Raw genomic sequence first — 20,011 nt, forward strand, 5'->3', positions numbered from 1 at the left:
CAATACTCTTTATCTGTTATCTTAGCCAGTGTGGTTTTCCTAGGTGAGTCTTGGGTATCATTTTGTAGCATGATTAAAATCTGTCTTAGTATCCATTTATATATTTCTATTCTTTCAAACACACATCAACTCGTCTTTGTCTTATGTTATTCTGAGCCTTGATGATCTTTAGTGATAAGTTAATAGAGAGCTTTAAATAGAGAGCTTTAAAGATTGGATAAGTATATGAATATGGATAAGGACGATAGGTGTAGTAGATAAGAAAGTAAGCAAATAGGTAATAAGTAAGTCTCTTGTATTTTTCCTTGTTTTTTTTTTCTTGTTTTTCTGTTTGAATTTTATTGTGTAGGTGTTTGGAAATTCACTGAACGTCAATCATTCTCTCTGTTCTCAGGTCTGCTTGTGCAATTTGTCTGTTAACTTTATAATTTTGTTTTCGATCGGCTTATCTTTTGTTTACTTCGTCAGTTTTCTATTTTTGATTTGTTTTCACGTTATTTTTACCTTTTGTTTACATATGTTTCGTTCGATTTTTTGTTTGTTTTGATTTGTTTGGCTGATTTGTTTAGGTTTTCAGCTTTTTTTGTTTACTTAAAAAAAAATTTCAGTTCTATCTTTTGTGTACATCTTCATTTCTCTGTTTACATTTTCCTTTTATTTTCAGGTCTTTGCTGATCGTTTACTTATGCTTGCAGTTGTTTGACTTCCTTTTGTTGGCTCTCAGTTATTTTTTCTCTACATTTTCTTCACGCTTTCAATCCTCGGTCTGTCTTTACTTACATTTTCAGTTATGCCTTCCTTTTATTCACGCGCCTCGTCCTCCTCGCTCTCTCCCTTTACGGCGTGCTTCCCTTGCTCCTACCTGACGGGCCACTGCCATCCTCGTTACTCGTTTTTCTCAAGTTACCCTTTAGTTTTGCATAATGTTGAAGGCAGCTTTTCCTTCGTCAGCCTGGGGAATTATTTACGCAGAATGAATACTTCGGACGCAGAGGAACGCTCGTGTGAAAGGCAAATAAAGCTACGCCATGTATTTTATTTGACACTCGAAATAACTTTAGGTCTCCCCCCTTGTCCCTCTCAAACCCCCCGCCCCCTTTTGCTGGTACCTCTGCTTGGGGTAGTGGGAGGGTAGTGGGGATTGGAGGGGAGGGTAAGGGGGCGACAGGAACGCTAAAACACGGCATCCCAGGAAAACCAACTCAGTGCAAGACCAGGCTGTTCATTAGCCAGAGTAGAACATGAAAAATTCAGACGTGGAAAAGCAGGTTTTGTATGCCGTGATGGATGCTAATTACGCTTCCCTGGCACTGGTGGGCAGCGTCCGGGCACCTCTCTCTCTCTCTCTCTCTCTCTCTCTCTCTCTCTCTCTCTCTCTCTCTCTCTCTCTCTCTCTCTCTGCTATCCATTTCACTTCTTCATTTCCTCTTTCTCCCTTTTTTCCTTTCTTATCCCCATCTTCCTTTTCCATATAACTCCTTTTGCTTCTCCTCTTTCTCTTTCTCCTTTTTTCTTCTTTAGCTTTCATTGCTTCCTTCCATCCGTCCCACTCTCCTTTCTCTCTTTCCTTTTCCTTCAATTTCTTTAATATTTCCGCCTCCACTACCCCTATTTCTCTCTCTCTCTCTCTCTCTCTCTCTCTCTCTCTCTCTCTCTCTCTCTCTCTCTCTCCTCTCTCTCTCTCTCCTCTCTCGATATCCCTTTCACCACTTCCCTCTCCTTTTCTCTCTCTGTTTCCCCTCCCCTCTCCTTCTATCCATCCATTCCTCGCTTTTCCTCCTTCCCACTCACTCTCCCTGCCTTCCTGCCTCCAGTCTCTGCCGCCAGGGGGAGAGGAGAGCGCAGGAGCACCCCTTGCATGTATACTTTTTTTGTGTTAAGCCGAGGATGTGCTGTAAAGGCAAAAAGTGGCGACTGTGTAGCTAAAAACTTTTACTGTAATGGACCTTCTGACCCATCTCCGGATTTTTCCCTTCCCGAACTATAATGGTCTGTATTTGTTTTCCCATACAGCGAAGACTCATGGAAAAAGGGGAAAGTCATTACAACAGAGAAAAATGTCAAAAGAGAGAGAGAGAGAGATGAGAGAGGAGAGAGAGGAGAGAGAGAGAGCGAGAGAGAGAGAGAGAGAGAGAGAGAGAGAGGGAGAGAGAGAGAGAGTATATCCAAATACATACAGGTGGTGTGAAGGTGTACGTAGTGTCGATCTAGTTAGTTTACTTAAAAGAATGTGACGTATGGCTATGTGTTATGTAATTTCGAATGGAGATCCTAGTTTCTTGTGTAAATCTTTGTAAGTTGTATGAAGTTCTTATGTATTTTCACTTCTCTGGGGTCCAAATTAAAGGTAAATGATTATATGATGTCAAAATGCTTATATATAGATGTGTATTATGCAGTTTGGAATGTAGACCTTAGTAATGTGTTTTTTTTTTTTTTTTTGTATTTTCACTTCAAGGAGTTAAAATAAAGGTAAATTAAGGTGTAGTGTCAATATACTTGCATATAGATGTGTATTATGTAGTTTCCTATGTAAATCTTAGTAGTGTGTATGAGTTTCTTGCTATTTATACTTCACCGGGTTGAAACTAAAGGTGAATGAATGTTTAGTGTCAATATGGATGCATTGTTATGAAATCTAATACGTAGATCTTTGTCATTTTCCTTAATTTTTCGTTCCCAGGTGAAGGTACAGTGTTTATATGATGCATTTAGTTAAGTAATACTACATACTGGTGTGCATTATGTAACCCTATACGTAAACCTTCCCGTGTGTCTAAATTTTTCGTATCTCTTACCTAAGCTGAAAAAAAAAAGAAGATTATCTTAGTCTACTAATTTGTGTTATACTCTGGTTCTCTCTTGCCATTGTCCAGCAGTAATTACATTCATTTTTTTTCCTTTCTTTTGCCCTACACAGGAGCACCATTGTTGTACGTGCAGGATAGAAAGAATGGAATACAGGCATAGTGAAACATATCATAGCAACACCGTAGACATTTTTCGCCCTCCCCTGCTGGATGTGTTAGTGTTGATGGTGGTGATGGTGGGGAGGTACAATAAAAAAAAGTGTCTGGTAGCGTTAGGTGTGGTGGGTATTAGTGGATTTTGTCGGTGACAGTGGTTGATGGTGGTGGTGGTGTTTGGTAATAGTTGTTTATGGTAGTGGTGGTGATGTTGTATAATAGTTGTAGTGGTGGTGGTGGTGGTAATATGAAACCGGGGTGTCTTCTTGCTTTTTCACAGGCGCGCATACACACACACACACACACACACACACACACACACACACACACACACACACACACACACACACACACACACACACACACACACACACACACACACTCCTCCACAGGGAAGCAAGTCATTACTTTGTAAATGAGAGACCAGATTCAAAGATCCCATTTTCATTGAGTCGTATCTATATTTTTCCTCTTTCCATTCCCGAGAGGGAGTAGAATTGACACAAAAACGTTGCCAGAACTGAGTATCGTCTGTCAAATGCATTCTGCTCTTCAGAGACTGCCAGAGGAAAATCACCGTGTTCTGCGTTGCAGGAACTTAAAAACATTGCATGAAATGATACAAGCCTTTCCCTATCACTTGCATGGCTGAGTGGCAGATCGCATTACTTTGCATTTAATGGGTTCTCGTTCTATTTTCTGGGAGCGAGCGTTGAGCATTTTCAATCTAGTTTTTACACTCTGCCACTCTGCTTCTGGAATTACAGTGAATGCCATGCGAAATATGTGTCCTTCACCAAATATCTGAAACTACGGAACAGGAAGTGATCCTCTCTCCTTGTGGAATGCGCCTCTTTTATCTGGAAATTGAGCTGACAACTTCCGCAGACCTCAGCCGTCCGGCGTGCCATCCCTCACACTCCGGCCAAGTGACCCGTTCTGTAGTTCTTGCTTCCAGTCTTACAAATTGCTTTTCTCTCCCACCACTCCGGGAATCCCTGCCTCGCCGCCCAGCACACAGCACTCCGCCAGACAGATTAGAATCCATTCTCGCCCATTCCAGTTTGCAGCCCCTCAGGCAACACCTTGAAAGCCTCCAATTCTCCTTGTCAGGTTCGAAGTCTGCGTCCAGAGACTCACAATCCCCATTCCTTATTCCAAGTTCCAGCACTCCACTCAGGCATCCTGGAACCTCCCCTCCTCCTCCCCACCTTCCCATTCCCCATTTCAGGTTCCAAGCGTTCCAGCCAGAGTCTCTCCTGGAAAGCTCGCCCAACTTAGTGGCAGCAGAGACGCGCAATCCATTTAACTTATGAGATCCGTTCGGGGAAAGCCTATTATAAACTTTTATCCTTCTTCTATTGTTCTGTGTTTACTCAATTTGATGCAATAAGTTTGTCGCGGCTCGAGCTGTCAGGGAGGAGAGCTGGCGCTGGGGAGTCGACTTGAGTGAGGGCTGGATGCGGCGGCGACGAGGGGAGTGGACAGGTAGACGGTGGGTTGAAAGGAAGGGCGATACAGATCTGTCAGTGAGCTGGAGGAGGAGTGAGGTGGACGCTTTTCCGGCGCCTTAAGTGGAAGGAGCGGGAAGAGCCTCGTCTGGGAGGATGTGCGTGTTGAAATTTGCCCAAGAAAGACCACCAGGAGGAAATTGTGTGAGGAGGTTCGTGTTTGGGTTGTGGTTGAGAGCCATGAGAGTGGTGACCGACCTTCCCGCCCTGCCAAGTGAACGACCTCAAGATTATCTCCGTGTATCGCTCACCCGGTGTATACAGAAGGAAGGATGTTACTTATATTAGTCTTCCTGTCTTGCTTTTACTACCGACACGCTAAGGGAACTGCATGAAGCCTTTTAGTGTTATTAATGTACCGCATGAAGAAAGGTTGTTATTTCTTTGTTTATTTTCACTGTTTATCATGTATGCAAAGAGATGTTATTTCTGTTTGGCTTTTTTGCATTTTTTAACTTAGAGAGAACTGTAAGAATTTTTGTGTTATTAATGTGAAGAAAGATCGTAGAATTGTTTTTTTCATTGCATCATGTATACGAAAAGAGAGACGTTGTTTCTATTAGACTTTTTTCCTTTTTTTTTTTTTTTTTACCGGAAACGTTAACTATGAATGCACCATAAAGAATACTATTTTATTACTGCTTTGATATTCCTCGCGCCAGAAATTCATAGGAAAAATATTCATGCTTTCATTACTGCTTCGATACGGCAAACACATCCAGCCGATGTTGTTGTTTAATGAGTCAAAAGTATTGATTAGAATGTTGAGCAGCACGGAGACGCCAAGATCACTCCGGGAGGAAGACGTCCCCGGCATTGCAGTCTGTCTCACTCCATTTGTCTGCACAATTTCACGCTGTCCAGAATACTCGCGTCAGTAATTCCACATAGCTATGGAGACGAGGCCGCGTGATGGATGATTAATCAAGCCACGAGACAACTGACGAACTTACTTTTACGACGAGGGTATACTGACTCCTTACCAGTATACACTAGAATAAAGAAAAAAATAATAACACTAGAATAATTCAGGAAACTAAACATGATAGTAGAATTATACGAGAAAAATATATAGCACTCTAGCATCTCTTTGAAAATATGACATAATACACTAGAATCTCGGGGAGAAAATGTTACTTTCTAGACTCCCCTGAAAATAATACGTGCCACATAATTCCGCAAACAATAACATACCTACAATTGAATTTCCCTAGAAACCAGCACACGCCGACACCCATAATTGTGATTTCCTTTGTAAGAAACACTCTGAAGTTAAAGCTAAAGAAACAGATGTTCAAAAACAGTGCACAAGTCCTTTGGTTTCAAAACATTATGGAAAACTTTCTTAAAAAAATCAAATATTATATATAAGCTAGAAATACGTTCATTACATATCTTTTCTTGAAATAAATGTATCTTTGTCTTTAATTCTCAAGGCATCCTAAACATACGTAAACAAGTGCAGCCACACAAAAAGAAAAAAAAACTGTCAAAGTAAAAGAGCAGAGAATGAGAGAGAGAGAGAGAGAGAGAGAGAGAGAGAGAGAGAGAGAGAGAGAGAGAGAGAGAGAGAGAGAGAGAGAGAGAGAGAGAGAGAGAGAGAGAGAGAACACCACACCGTCACAAAAAGAGCATTAAATCCCTTGAGATACAAAGCCGCCACACATAATTCCCCCCGAAAGAGGATCGATCACATGTTTGGATGCCCTTATGGTCGCCACACGTGGAGGCGACACCGGGGAGAGCCATCGTATTGAGCGCCGGGGAAAGACCGCGTCATGTTTCGGTCAAGTGAGGAGGAAGCCAACACGCCCGCCAGGGGTACTTCATCCTCCTGAGTAAAGATCTGACGCCCGAGAAGTGCCTGAAGGAGATACAAGGACGTAATGCTGTGGGAGGGCAGCTCGTGTTGGGTACAGTGTTAGCCAGATCGGGGCTTCCTGACGGAAGGGTTATTTTTTTTATTTATTTATTTATTTATTTTTTTTTTTTGGTGGTCTTTTTTTGGGGGGTTGGGGTGTAGGAGTGGGGTGGGATGTGTGTGTGTGTGTGTGTGTACCTTGATATTTTGGTAGTGTGTGTACCTAATTATCTACGAGGAGTGTTTACGTAGGTGCTTTACAAGTAGTTTAGGTGTGTGTGTGTGTGTGTGTGTGTGTGTGTGTGTGTGTGCTCGCGCTCGCACGCGTTCTTCGAGATCTACACTGAAGTTGTGTGTACCCTTTGTAAGACTGTGTGTGTGGTGTTTGTGTGTGTGTGTGTGTGTGTGTGTGTGTGTGTGTGTGTGTATACGCGCGCGCCCGCAAGTATCTACACAGCAGGCGTTGGGTGTAGGCTGTCAAAGGAAGGTGTCCATCAGTTGTCAATAAAATATGATAACAGGTAAATAACTTGCTTTCCAGGTGAGCGAAAAGTAAAGCGAGAGACACATGAATATTTGAAAACGAACAGTATAGCACGTTTCTTGTTCTCTTCCCTTGGTTTCATCAGCGTTTTCAATCATTTCATTACCGAGTGTTACTTCATTTCACTTCTACTGTTCTCTTTTATTACATACGAGAAGTTGCAACACGAAGGTAACACTTGTTTGTCAATTAACCTTTCTGTTCACTAATTAACGCTCACTTACCTATTATCTCGAGTCACATGGGAGGAAATGACACATGATAATTAAGATACACCTCATGAAAGTAATGGAAACTTTCAATGGGAGGGAGAAAGAGAGAGAAAGGAGGAAAATTCTATTAGTTTTTCCTCCCAAGCAACTCAGGTTTGTAGAGGAAAGTGGGAGGGGAGTGATTGAAGAAGCAAAGATCAGGAGTTTGAAAGTTTAAGAAAGTAATATGGGGTTGGAGAGACTGACATTGACTTGAAGGGAAGGAGAGAGGCGCTGGGAGAGGAGGAGGAAGAGGAGGAGGATGTAAGAGAAGAGCTTTCTGAAATAGGAAAACCACTGAGAGAGAGAGAGAGAGAGAGAGGAGAGGAGAGGAGAGAGAGAGAGAGAGAGAGAGGAGAGAGAAGAGAGAGAGAGAGAGAGAGAGAGAGAGAGAGAGAGAGAGAGATTGTATCGCTTTCTGAATCAGGCTGATGTTTGTTTCTTTTGGATGTTTGCTGTTTCATCTCTCACCTGTATTATCTCTCTCTCTCTCTCTCTCTCTCTCTCTCTCTCTCTCTCTCTCTCTCTCTCTCTCTCTCTCTCTCTCTCTCTCTCTCTCATTCTCGCTCAGTATTTTTCCCGGAATTTAGAATATTTCCTCTCGATCATCCTTTGTTTTGTCCACGTTTAATTTCCTTCTTGACCTTTTTCGTTCTCGTCTTTTTTATGAGTTTAGTCGATATTTCTTTCCTGCACCCTTCGTTTTCTCTTACTACTTGCTTGTTTGTATTCTCGCAGTCCTCGTCTCCTCGTGCTCGTCTTTCTATTACCTCTCGTCCTTCTCGTTTTCTTCCTCTTTCCCTCATACTGTATCATTTTTAAATTCTTGTAATCATCATTTTTATTTTTTCTCGTCTTCTTTGTTCTCGTCCTTTTCCTTTTACTGTATCTTGTTTACATATTCTTTTGTTAGTCTGTCTCTTACTGTCTTTTATTTCCATTTTCTTAGCCTTTGTTGTCCTTGTCATGGTCTTTTCAGTTTCGTCCTCCACCTCGTTCTCCTCGTTTTCTTCGTCATTTCCCTCTTGTCCTCGCTCTCGTCTTTTCCTGTAGCCTTTTCATCCTCTTCTAGTTCATCTTCCCTCGTCCTCTTCTTCCTTTACTCTCTCATCATCCTTGCCTTCTTTGTCCACGTCTTCATTTACTTCCTATTTCTTATCTTTGTCCTCGTTTTCATTTAGCGTAATCTTATTCTTGTCTTCTTGCGTCTTTGCTTTTCTTTGCACTCTCCTCATCCTCGTCTTCTTTTCCTCTTTCTTCATTGCCTTTACTCTCTTCGTCCTCGTCTCTCTTTACTTCCTGTTCCTCGTCCTTACGTTTTTTTTTTTTTTACCTTCTCGTCCTCTTCGTCCTCTTTTCTTTACCCTCGTCCTCGTCCTCCTCCTCCTCCTCCAACTCTTCCTCCTGCCTCGCCTCCTTCCCCTGTGTTCCTGCCACATACTTCCAAACTGAGAGAGATGGCTGCAGCCCCCATGAGGTTTTGCGTGCAAGAAGGTAGAGGACTTTGGCTAATGGAGAAGTCATTTTCCAGAGGGACATTCTTGAGGGAAAAATAAACAACTTACCTCCAATCTTCTTCCTGTGTTCATTTCCTCCCTCTCTTTGCGCTCTTCCCTTGCCTCTCTCGATTGCAGTTTCTCTCTCTCTCTCTCTCTCTCTCTCTCTCTCTCTCTCTCTCTCTCTCTCTCTCTCTCTCTCTCTCTCTCTCTCTCTCTCTCTCTCTCTCTCTCTCTGTGTTTTCAAATTCTATCTTTTTTTTTGCTTCATTTGATTTAAGTTAGTGTTCTTTTTTATTGTTCATCACAGTATTAGATTTCATATTGGATTTAATTTTTTAGTGTCCTGTTTGTTGGCTTAGTTGTGAACCTCCCAGTTGTGATACATTAAGTTTTATTGATAACACTTTTCATGTTTTATTTTATTTTTTATTTTCATTGTGTAGTGCGATAGGAAATTAAGTTTTGTTGTTGTTGTTGTTGTTGTTGTTGTTGTTGTTGTTGTTGTTGTTGTTGTTATTGTTGTTGTTATTGTTGATCTTTATCATTGTCATTATTATTGTTATTGTTTTTTGGGGGAATTCTCGTAATACAAAAACAATTTTTATTCTGTCAAAGACTGGGTGGTAATATTAAATGTTTATTCTAGAGAGATTCATCACACACACACACACACACACACACACACACACACACACAGCTACATCACTTTTTTCTTTAATCTATACATGTAATATACTCGTACTATTTATTAGATCTAGGAAATATCTCTTCTTCACATTATATAGTGCACATAGCATATCACAGCCTTGTTGTTCCTTAAGACCGTAGCTGAATGAACCACATCACATCACATTCTCAGTCATTACACTTTAGTACACCGTCAGCATCCTTTTTATGAAGTGACCTCCAGGTGGCAACACTGCGCGCACGATGGTCAGGGGAAACTCAATTATTTTTACCAGCGTTGAACAAGGGGATGAAACTGGTGTTATTTCCCTTTTACTATGTACGATGTGCGTTTGTGTATATATAATTTTTTTTTAGTTTGTCCTTGTTGGGTGTGACCTTTACCTGGCGATGCTCCCTTGATTACAGGTGTGGCGTTGATTAACACCTTGTTTTGTGCCCGTGTGGTTATTTATTACCAGGTGACGAATGAAGATTTAATATTTAATCTCGTGGCGTGGAGTGATGCTGGTCATCTGGTGCTTATTGACATTTTCATCTGCTTAGTAATGATTAGATTTATCTGTTGCGTTAAGGAAGCAGCCTGTGTTCATCTTGTTCATCATGTTGCTGTTTGTATTGTTTCATTATTGTGACGGGTGTTCTGCCTATCGGTACTGGTAATTGTGTGTGTGTCCTACATGTTATTCTCCCTCTACCAATATTCCAGCCCTTAACATTTTCCCCCGAACAATTTCCCTGTGATAGATTATGTTATTTTATGTAATGTTATGTTTGGTTGAATCAAATTACAGTAGATTACATTACATTAGTCTATGTAATGTGTTAGATTAAATCAAGGTAAATTACATTAGCTTTTGGAATCTACCACTGGGAAATTATCAGAGTATAATTTTCATGGCGGATTCTTCATGGATGGAATTTGCTTCAGGTTATTGAAATGGAAGCGAGAACTGATGCAACGTGGTAAAAATGTTCATACCTTTGCTGAGTTAGATAGAAAGATTGAGTGATATTTTTTAGTCGTTATCATGTCTAAGTTTGTGTCTGAGAGCTTGGAATTAAAATTAGCCGTAAGGTCGATGTCTTAAAGGTTACATTGCTCTCTCCTTTGTTTCAGTGCCCTGCTGGTATTATAAACTACAGAAAGGTGTCGCAAACTTCCCAGAGATAAATGCAGCGTGAAGGTTTTGCTACATTAGGTGAGTAATATGTTTCTAGTTTTTACATTTTTACACTGAGAATTCTAGTTGCATTTCCTGTTTTCATTGTCAACATCTGCATTATAAGTTTTGGAAGTGTTGAGAGAGAGGACAGTGATACGAGAGCAAATGATAGGAGTGAAAATAATAATGGGTAAAGTATATAAGACCGGAAACGCCAAGATAAGGAACTTTCACACCAACATAAAAATGATAAACTCAAAAAGGCTTAAAGCAAAAGACTGTAAAAGAGAGAGGGGAGGAAAAAAAAAGGAAACGTTAAGAGAATGGAGTTAGAGAAAAAAAAACAGAAAAATATATGATAGACAAGTACGTTTCATGCTAAAGACTGTAAAAAGAGAAAACTTGAAATAGATAGAACAAGAAAAAAAAATAACAAAAACAGAAGAACCGAAGATAATAAAATCCAACATAACAAAAGATAGGAGAGGATATAATTTTTCGACATCAATGCAAAAAGGATAAAATTTTCTTCATCACAGGATAAAAATAGGGATGAAAACATCTATATCAAGAGATTAGCACGACACAAACACCAGCTGCGTCCCATACAAAGCTCTGTTATGGCTTTAGCACGCGCGTAATCCTTTAATAATACCACTAGTTAAAGTACGAACGAAAGGTACTGAATAAAGGGATTTGAACTTGTTTATTTCGCTGTATTTCAAGCTGGCAACATGGGATCGAAAACTAGGCACGTGGGAGGGTTGCATGGAGCGTCGTGTGTGAGGAAACTATAGATTGAAAGGCACAGTAATGATTTCGTCACTGAGAAGGTTCGTGTGTCTTAACCCTTTGCTACGAATGAATGGTTGGGTTAGGTTAGGTTGTGTCGCGAGTTAGGTATTAATTGCGGGTCATAATGGACACCAGGGAATGATCAAGGGTGTGCTTCGAATCTTTCAGTGTCCATTGGTTTGTTTTGATTCTGCTTTTGATGTCTGTGGTTAATCGGATGAAGTGAAGAGTGTGTCATTATGTTCAGCCACTCTGTTATTTATGGTTTATTTGGCGCTTGTTCAATGACTCCTCACTGATTCAAGGTTTTGTTTCAGTGAGACCTTTTTGGTTTGATTGTATTTGTTTGCTTTTGTTTGAGTTTTTTGTGTCCATGTGTTTCCGTTCATTTGTTTTCTTGGTTTTTGTTGTTTAGTAGTCTCGGTTTCATCATGTTCACTCATCCCACTCTTTCTTTTATTTATTCGCGTGAGGAAAATTAATTATTCACAATTACAGCTCATCTAGACACGTTTCTTTCCCCATCATACCAACACTTTTAACAGTCTTTTTATTGCTAATTCTCCATTTGCCCTCTAATTATCCTTCAGTCCTTCATCCACTCTCTCTCATTAACCCTTCATCATACATCTAGCACTCATTTATCCTTTATCTATACTTCATATACATCATCGCTATCTTTCCTTTATTTCTCATCTCTCATCTCATCTCATCTCGTTAATCATCATCTCGTATTTATCATTGATCTATTCATTATTTATACCTCATATCTCTCATCTCCTATCCATCCTTCTTTCATCCATAATCCCTCATCCTTCATCGCTCATCTCCCTCACTCATTGCCTCACCACAAGAAGACCCAACACCAGCAGGAACACCTTTAGCAGCCGAGGGCGCGTTTCAGAAGCAGATAAGAGGAGATTACACGTCCCTATCGAAGGAGGCGAGGCGGCGGCGGCGGCTGGGGAAGGGAAGTGAATGGCGTGCCCTCTATAATAAGTTGGTTGGGGCTTCTGGACCTGCCCTCGTAACTCTAGACCATCATCCTCCTTATTGGCAACCTCTCAGCCCTTGTGTTATTGCTCCCACGCCGCTCCGTAATAAGACATTGTCCTCCCACTCCGCCCTCAGCCTCCAGGGGACTCGAGCGCCACCCTCCTTCCTCTTAGACTCGCCGCCGAAGCCTTGGTGGAGGAGGAAGCGTCGGGGGGGAGGCAGAAGTGATAGCCAAGTTGAGGTGGATGATTGGAATGGTTAAACTAAGAGAGAGAGAGAGAGAGAGAGAGAGAGAGAGAGAGAGAGAGAGAGAGAGAGAGAGAGAGAGAGAGAGAGAGAGAGAGAGAGAGAGAATATTATCTTGTCAAAATTATTATAGTTGTGATGGCCTGGATTGGTTTCTGAGCAATGTACTGTACTGAGTAATCTGTATTGCAACAGAGAGAGAGAGAGAGAGAGAGAGAGAGAGAGAGAGAGAGAGAGAGAGAGAGAGAGAGAGAGAGAGAGAGAGAGAGAGAGAGAGAGAGATTTCGTATATTAGGTACTTCGAGTATGGTCAGATAGAAAAAAAAGATCCGTAAAAATGCATCTTAACTCACACACACACACACACACACACACACACACACACACACACACACACACACACACACACACACACACACACACACACACACACACACACACACAAGAGCTCATTTCATTCCCGTGATGTACTGACGCTCTTGAGGGAGTCCACTGTTTACGAAATGACACCAGGGTCTTTTCTTGGTTAATTTAAAAGCCCCCAAGTTTAGTAAATAATTAGACACAGGGAACTTCTTCAGTGTCGTGCGCTTCTATATAATTCGTTATGAAAATTAATTCAAGTCCACCCTGTCTCTTGCACGGACCAGTTTTCAGCGCTAAAATATAACGAACTCCCCTCTGATTACACCTGCCCTTCCCCTCGCTCGTCTCACGCGGACAAAGGCTGAACAAGAGCATATTATATCTTCCAAGAATTCCTAAGGTACCGTCGTCTTTAATCCAAAACACAAACATACACTGGATTAACTCACCCTGGGATTACAGCTAAAGACTTACGGATTATTAATGTTCTCTAGTAATTTAATCCTCCCATCCAATCTTACCTTCCTAATCCATTTAATTCATGACCAAGAGTAACAGGGAAGGAACAGCCAATATCCTGCTGGGGGAGCCCTTGGAGACCGTGCCGCCCCAGCACTCATCTATGTTGCACTCCGAGATGCCCGTCGGAGGAAGGCCCCGACTCCGCCCTGGGAATGAGGAGGATTACCGGAGCGGGGAGTTGGTAATGGCCCGGCCTGTGAGCAGCGGCGGCGGTGGTGGCGGGGACGGGGGCTGCGGCGGTGGTGGTGGGGGGGGGGGGGAAGGGGAGTGCGGGGTTCTTCAGTTGCAGGGACAAAAAATAACCATTATTATTATTACCTGAAGGTCAGTCATCCCAGGTGTATCTTCAGAATGGGTTAGGTTAGGTCAGGGTTAGGTTTCGTTAGGTTAAGTTAGCTTAGGTTAGATTAGATGTAGTGATTTAACTTTATCTTACTCAACCTAACCTAACCCAACCTAACCTAACTCAGCCTAACCTAACCTACCCCAAAAGTACCTGAACTTTTTTATTATTATTAATATTATTATTATTATTATTATTATTATTATTATTATTATTATTATTATTATTATTATTATTATTATTATTATTATTACTACTACTACTACTGTTTGGTGCAGGAAACACGTCACATTTCCATACCTTTGTGCATGTTTTTTCCCCTGTTTCGTTTTAGTATTTGTGTAAAGTGAATCATTGTTTTCCTTTTATTTAGATGATCTGTTTGCTTAGTGTGTGTGTGTGTGTGTGTGTGTGTGTGTGTGTGTGTGTGTGTGTGTGTGTGTGTGTGTGTGTAATGGAAAGGGAAAGAGGAAAGGGGAGAGGGGAGAGGGAGAGCGTGCTCGAAAGTGGCGTTTAATATTTATGCATAGAAAACATATAAAAATGCAAAATATACAACACGAAAAATAAGTTACATACATATAGCAATAATTTATCATGCCCGTTTTATACCCAGTTATTATTAGATATCATTCTATCTATCAAACCACAGCCATCAGTCGACATCTGTCTGAAACTAATAATAATAACAATAATAAAAAAAGCGAGTCACACCTGCAATTAGATGAGCGGCGCCCTGGACCCTAGCACCTGTAATAGCACCTGTAATGACAACACGTTTTCTGTAAATCCGCTTGGCAAACACCCTTTACCAGGTCCCCTTCAGGAGGAATGGCGCGGACGATCCCAATCCCTCGCCGCGTGTTGCCTCGAGTATTCTTAGTGTCAGTGATCACCCCGCGGCCGTGTGTTGCAGGAGGCATGGAGGGGTGGAAGAGGGGCTGTCCTCCCGGCGGGGTGCTGCGTCAGGCCCCACGACCCCTCCAGGGCTCCGCTGACGGACAACAAGCGTCACCGCCCCGCCGCCGCTGAGTTACGGTTACCGCTCGTCCACCACGCCGCGGTGGCTCACACGTTTCTTTACTGTGATAAATTCGAGCAGGAGTCTCATAGAATCTCGTGACCTGAAAGTGCCGTCTGGTGGTGGTGGTGGTGGTGGCGGTGGTGGTGGCGGTGGTGTCGCCTCCTCGTGGCCTTCAACGCATCAGGAATTTGCATTTGATATTACTTTTGATCGTGTGGCGGCGATGGGAAGCACTCAGGTGGGAGGGCGAGCCTGCTGCATTTCCTTTTGTGCTCTCAACTGGATGACGGGTCGTGTGTCGTGCGCTGGAGTTAGTGCCTGTCTCGTAACGTCTTTTGCGCCGCGAGTAGGTCACCAGCGTCACCAGGGCAGCGCCGCGGGTATGCACGGCTGCCTGTACATGTGTCCGTAGCAGCTTCTCGCATCAGCTCTGAGCGGCGGGCGGAACAAAGGGGCCGTGATTGAAGATTATATTACAGTTTACTTCCCAGAAGATTCAAAGAGCCTCCTTCCACTTGACATCTCGTCGATCCCTGAGCAAACAGGAGGATCAGGTCTCTGTTGGCCCCGCAAATCCCGGCATTGTCGACCTGTGTGACGCTGAATATTTCCCCTCCAGCACCGACGCCAGGCTGCGAGTCCGGATGGTCACGTAGGGCGCCGTGATGGAAGTGAGGCGGAGGGGAAGGGGCGGTGTATAGCGGCGGGGCGGCGTCTTGTACAGCCTTGTTTATTAATCCTTTAGCCTTCCCGTGATTCACACTCCGTGACAGGTAATTCAGGAAAAGAGTGAGATTTTTCCGCGCCGACAAAGAGAGGAATAATAATGAGAGAGGCTGAGTTCTCCGTCACAGCGCACCACAACAAAGGGGCGTCCTCATATACCGCCTCCCGACACCTCCCGACGCCCCTCGCTCGTTCTCCTTCGTGGTACATTTCCCTCGCTGTCCTGTGCCTCCCCCAGCCGGCGAGACCAGCATCATTTTTCCCCCCTGCTGCCCCTGGACTGGAGGGCCGCATAATTAAACAATATTAAGCGCTTCCGGGCGGGTGATCGGACTGAAGGTTGGTAATGGCGATGATCGTCTGGGGCTGGCGTATCATTATTAACCATCAGTGCCGGCCGGCTGACCCCGCCCAGGTGCCTCTGTTTCCCTCCCTTCTCCACGCGCTAATTGGCACCTTCCCTCCTCCCTCCCGCCCTCCGCCGCTCCCTCCCCCTGCCCTCCCCCGCCGTCCTTTCCACACCCCCTGCTGCTTTCCGCCCACTTGTACCGTCACTGCCTCTCGTCTCCCTCCTCCTCTCCCTCCCCTTCCTATTCTCCGTTTCCCTTCGTCCCCTTCCGGCCTTCACAAAATAAGACCTTTATTACGTACATTTCCCGCGACGCACAATTAACTATATTGTTCTCAAATTAACTTACCTCTTATTTGTCACCTTTCCCTCACATTACGCCCTTTTCTGGAACTTCATTCTTTAGTTATGTTCACTTTACATTTTAGCTCCTTCAAAAAATAACTTCCTTCCCTCACCTTCTCACTTCACGTCCTCGCCTTTGCCTTTATTCTCTCTTAAGGAGCGAAGGAACACAGTAGGGTAGTTGTGCCCTTTCATACTCCGGGAAGCGAGGGCCGATCATGAGAGTCAACATCCATAATGCTCTCCTTATCCTCAGCTGTCTGAATGTTGACTGAAGAGTTGGAGGAGGTATCTGTCACTTTGTCCGTCCGTCTGTGTGTGTGTCTGTAGGAAGAAGTGCTGTTTGTATCTGTCTGTCTGTCTGTATGTATGTATGTATGTATGTGTTTCATAGGTGTTTTATGAGGCATTTTTTTGTGTTTCGTGTTATTTATTTATTTATTTATTTATTTATTTTTTACGTGATGTGCTCTATATTTGTTTTTATGCACTATGTGTCTTAATTTTGTATTTTTACGTGCTTCAGAGGTTTTATATATTGTGTTTTTATATGTTATTTGTTTTATTTCTTGTGTTTAACGTGTTTCATGCATCTGTGTGTGAGTGTATGTGTCTTTGTGTGTGTAAGTATGCACCTCTGTTTATGTGTGTGTGTGTGTGTGTGTGTGTGTGTGTGTGTGTGTGTCTGTCTGTCTGTCTGTCTGTGTGTGTGTGTAAGTATGCGTCTGTCTGTGTGTGTAAGTATGCGTCTGTCTGTGTGTGTAAGTATGCGTCTGTCTGTGTGTGTGTGTAAGTATGGGTCTGTGTGTGTGTAAGTATGCGTCTGTCTGTGTGTGTGTGTGTGAGTATGCGTCTGTCTGTGTGTGTGTGTGAGTATGCGTCTGTCTGTGTGTGTGTATGAGTATGCGTCTGTCTGTGTGTGTGTGTGAAAGTATGCGTCTGTCTGTGTGTGTGTAAGTATGCGTCTGTCTGTGTGTGTGTAAGTATGCGTTTGTCTGTGTGTGTGTAAGTATGCGTCTGTCTGTGTGTGTGAGTATGCGTCTGTCTGTGTGTGTGTAAGTATGCGTCTGTCTGTGTGTGTGTAAGTATGCGTCTGTCTGTGTGTGTGTGTAAGTATGCGTCTGTGGCTGTGTATGTGTAAGTATGCGTCTGTGTGTGTGTGTATGTAAGTATGCGTCTGTGGCTGTGTATGTGTAAGTATGCGTCTGTGTGTGTGTATATGTGTAAGTATGCGTCTGTCTGTGTGTGTGTGTAAGTATGCGTCTGGCCTCGCATGGCGCTGGAAGGAGCAGGACGGGGAAGGAAATCGTACAATGGAAACGGAGAGGAGAACGTGATAAGTAAGGGCTTTGTCTTCTTGATGGGCTTGTCAGGCTAACTTGATTTCTAAGTTTATTGAGGGAAATTGCATTACCATGGAGGCGACCTTGTGTTGTGACGGAGGAGGAGGAGGAAGAGGAGGAGGAGTTAATGGTAATGCGAATACTGGTAGCAGAAGGCGCCTCTCCTTCTCCTCCTCTTCCTCCTCCTCCCTGCGTCTCTTAGTCTCACATTGATGTCTTGAATTTGTTTTTTATATGTAAGTTTTGTAATTGGATTGAGCATGAGAGAGAGAGAGAGAGAGAGAGAGAGAGAGAGAGAGAGAGAGAGAGAGAGAGAGAGAGAGAGAGAGAGAGAGAGAGAGAGAGAGAGAGAGAGAGAGAGAGAGAGAGAGAGAGAAGCTAGATAAAAAGAAGAGGACAACAACAATGAAAAAATATCAGATCACAAAACCTACTATTGCGAGTTAAGAGAAAAAGATAAATGAGTAAAAATAACAGAAAAAGAGATAAAACGATTAACATTCCATATTCTTTTCTGCTTATTAATCCTTCTATCCTACTTCAACTTTTTCTATTTACATTCCTTATACTTTTCTGTCTATAAGGGTCTTTTGTTTCTTTGTGTTCCTTTGTGTTCCTCCTGGTGTCTCTTCCCCAACTCGGCGCCTCCTTTTGGTTCCTCTCGCTGCGCCCTTTGCCTCAGTGTAAGTGCTCTTGAAGCTTTATTTATTCCCTGTGGTTCTTCTTCCCTCCGATGCAAAAGTGACCCAGAGTGACAAGGGATTGAAGGCAAGTGTCTGGCGGCGCTGAGTGAGATGCCGCGGGGGCTTAGGGTGTGCAGGAAGACGATGGAATGTGTGGGTGTTAGAATGAGAAGGGAAACCAGATGCAAAAACTGAAGAAAAAGCTAGAATAACTTTTTTTTTTTATGTAGCGAGGGCACCGGCCAAGGGCAACAAAAATTAGAAGGAATAAAAAGACTAGTGAAGTGCCAGTCCCCGAACAGGATCAGAAACGAATGTCAAAAATTGAAGTATGATTGTCTTGAAACCTCCCTCATGAAAGCGTTCAAGTCATAGGAAGGAGGAAATACAGAAGCAGGCAGGGAGTTCCAAAGTTTAAAAGAAAAGGGAATGAATGATTAAGAATACTGGTTAACCCTTGCATTCCTTTCCTTTTCTGGTACACTCTGGAAAGATGGTATGTGTATCTTTCCATATAAAAGTTGGCTAAAGATTACAAAAATAAATAAATACTAAATATGTAAATATAGATAAAGAAATAATAAAATAAAGGTAAAATATAAACACATCTGTTCAATATTTTCTGTCCAAAAGGTGACAAAAAGTGAGTCCCATTCAAGCTAGCAAATTTGATTCCGAAGGTGCTTCTTAGAATAATTCAAGTCATAGGAAGAAAAAACCGACATGATTTCCAGTCCATAAGTGACAGGATGAAAGATTGAAGATACTGACTTACTCTTGCATCAGTGATTTGGATGGAAGTGAAATGGAAATAAATAGAAAGTCATGATAAAGAAAAATATATACTGATGGTGTGTTTAAGGTTAGATATTGAGGGGAGAGGTGTGTTTAAGGTTTTTGGGAGCGTATGAGAACAATTGGTGTAAGTGAGAGTGAGAATAGGTGGAGAGCTGGAGAGTTGTGTTGTGTTGGTGTGTTAGAGCGAATGTTAGAATAAAAAGTGCATACAGGGAGAGTGTTTGAGGGTCGGTGGAAAGTGGGAGAGGTGTCTTTGGTAACTGTAAGGGAGAGAAAAACACAATGCAGGAAAAAATGCAAAGAAAAGAGAAAGAGAGAAAAAAAATTGTAACATGGACAAAGGCAAAGTTTTTTTTTTTTTTTTAAGCCTTATTTACCTTTCTCTTCCATCCCACTCCACTCCCACTTATCCCTCCATCTCTCTCCCTGGCACTCCACCACTCCACGTCTCCACTCCCTCTCTCCCTTCAGCCACACGAACACCGCCATCACCATTTTCTTTGCACTTCGATGTCGCTCCGTCAGTTGGCGAAAACGAAGGATGGACTCTTAAGACTTCACTCACTGATCGAAAAGTGACACGAAAGGAACTTAAATTTGTGGAAAGCTTTTGCAGTGGTGGAAATAAAATAATAATGAACTTAGATGTGTATGCCCTGATTTTTTTTTCTTTAGCTCAGTCAGCCCTTTTATTGCTATGGTCGTATTTTCTTAACATTAAAACAATAAAAAAAAAAAATGTACGCGTGTCCATAGAAAAGAAATATAAAAGACCTTTATTTTTGTCTTTCCAGTCCAATGAAGCAACATAAGAGACTGGTGCAAAAGATGTCTAAAAATGTTAATGATATGAAAAAAAAAAAAAAGTTTAACAGTGAAAGGATTTAGACTTCACTCAGCAATCTTAAAAGTAACCCAGACGAATTATATCTTAGAGGAAGCTTTTGTAGGATTATAGTGAACTTGAGAGCGATTAGTATCAAGACTTTT

The 20,011-nt window shown here is 42.4% G+C and overlaps 1 protein-coding gene across 10 annotated transcripts in view; it reads left to right on the forward strand.

The window, feature by feature from the left end:
* Positions 1-20,011, forward strand: part of LOC135090605 (uncharacterized) — a 304,055-nt gene that overhangs the window by 80,070 nt on the left and 203,974 nt on the right. For all 10 annotated transcript variants that reach the window (XR_010262052.1, XM_063987509.1, XM_063987505.1 and 7 more), the window contains one exon: positions 10,440-10,521. The gene's annotated coding sequence lies outside the window, so the exon portion shown is untranslated. The remainder of the gene's footprint in view (positions 1-10,439; positions 10,522-20,011) is intronic.

Source organism: Scylla paramamosain, chromosome 35, assembly GCF_035594125.1.
Source record: "Scylla paramamosain isolate STU-SP2022 chromosome 35, ASM3559412v1, whole genome shotgun sequence".
Taxonomy (NCBI): domain Eukaryota; kingdom Metazoa; phylum Arthropoda; class Malacostraca; order Decapoda; family Portunidae; genus Scylla; species Scylla paramamosain.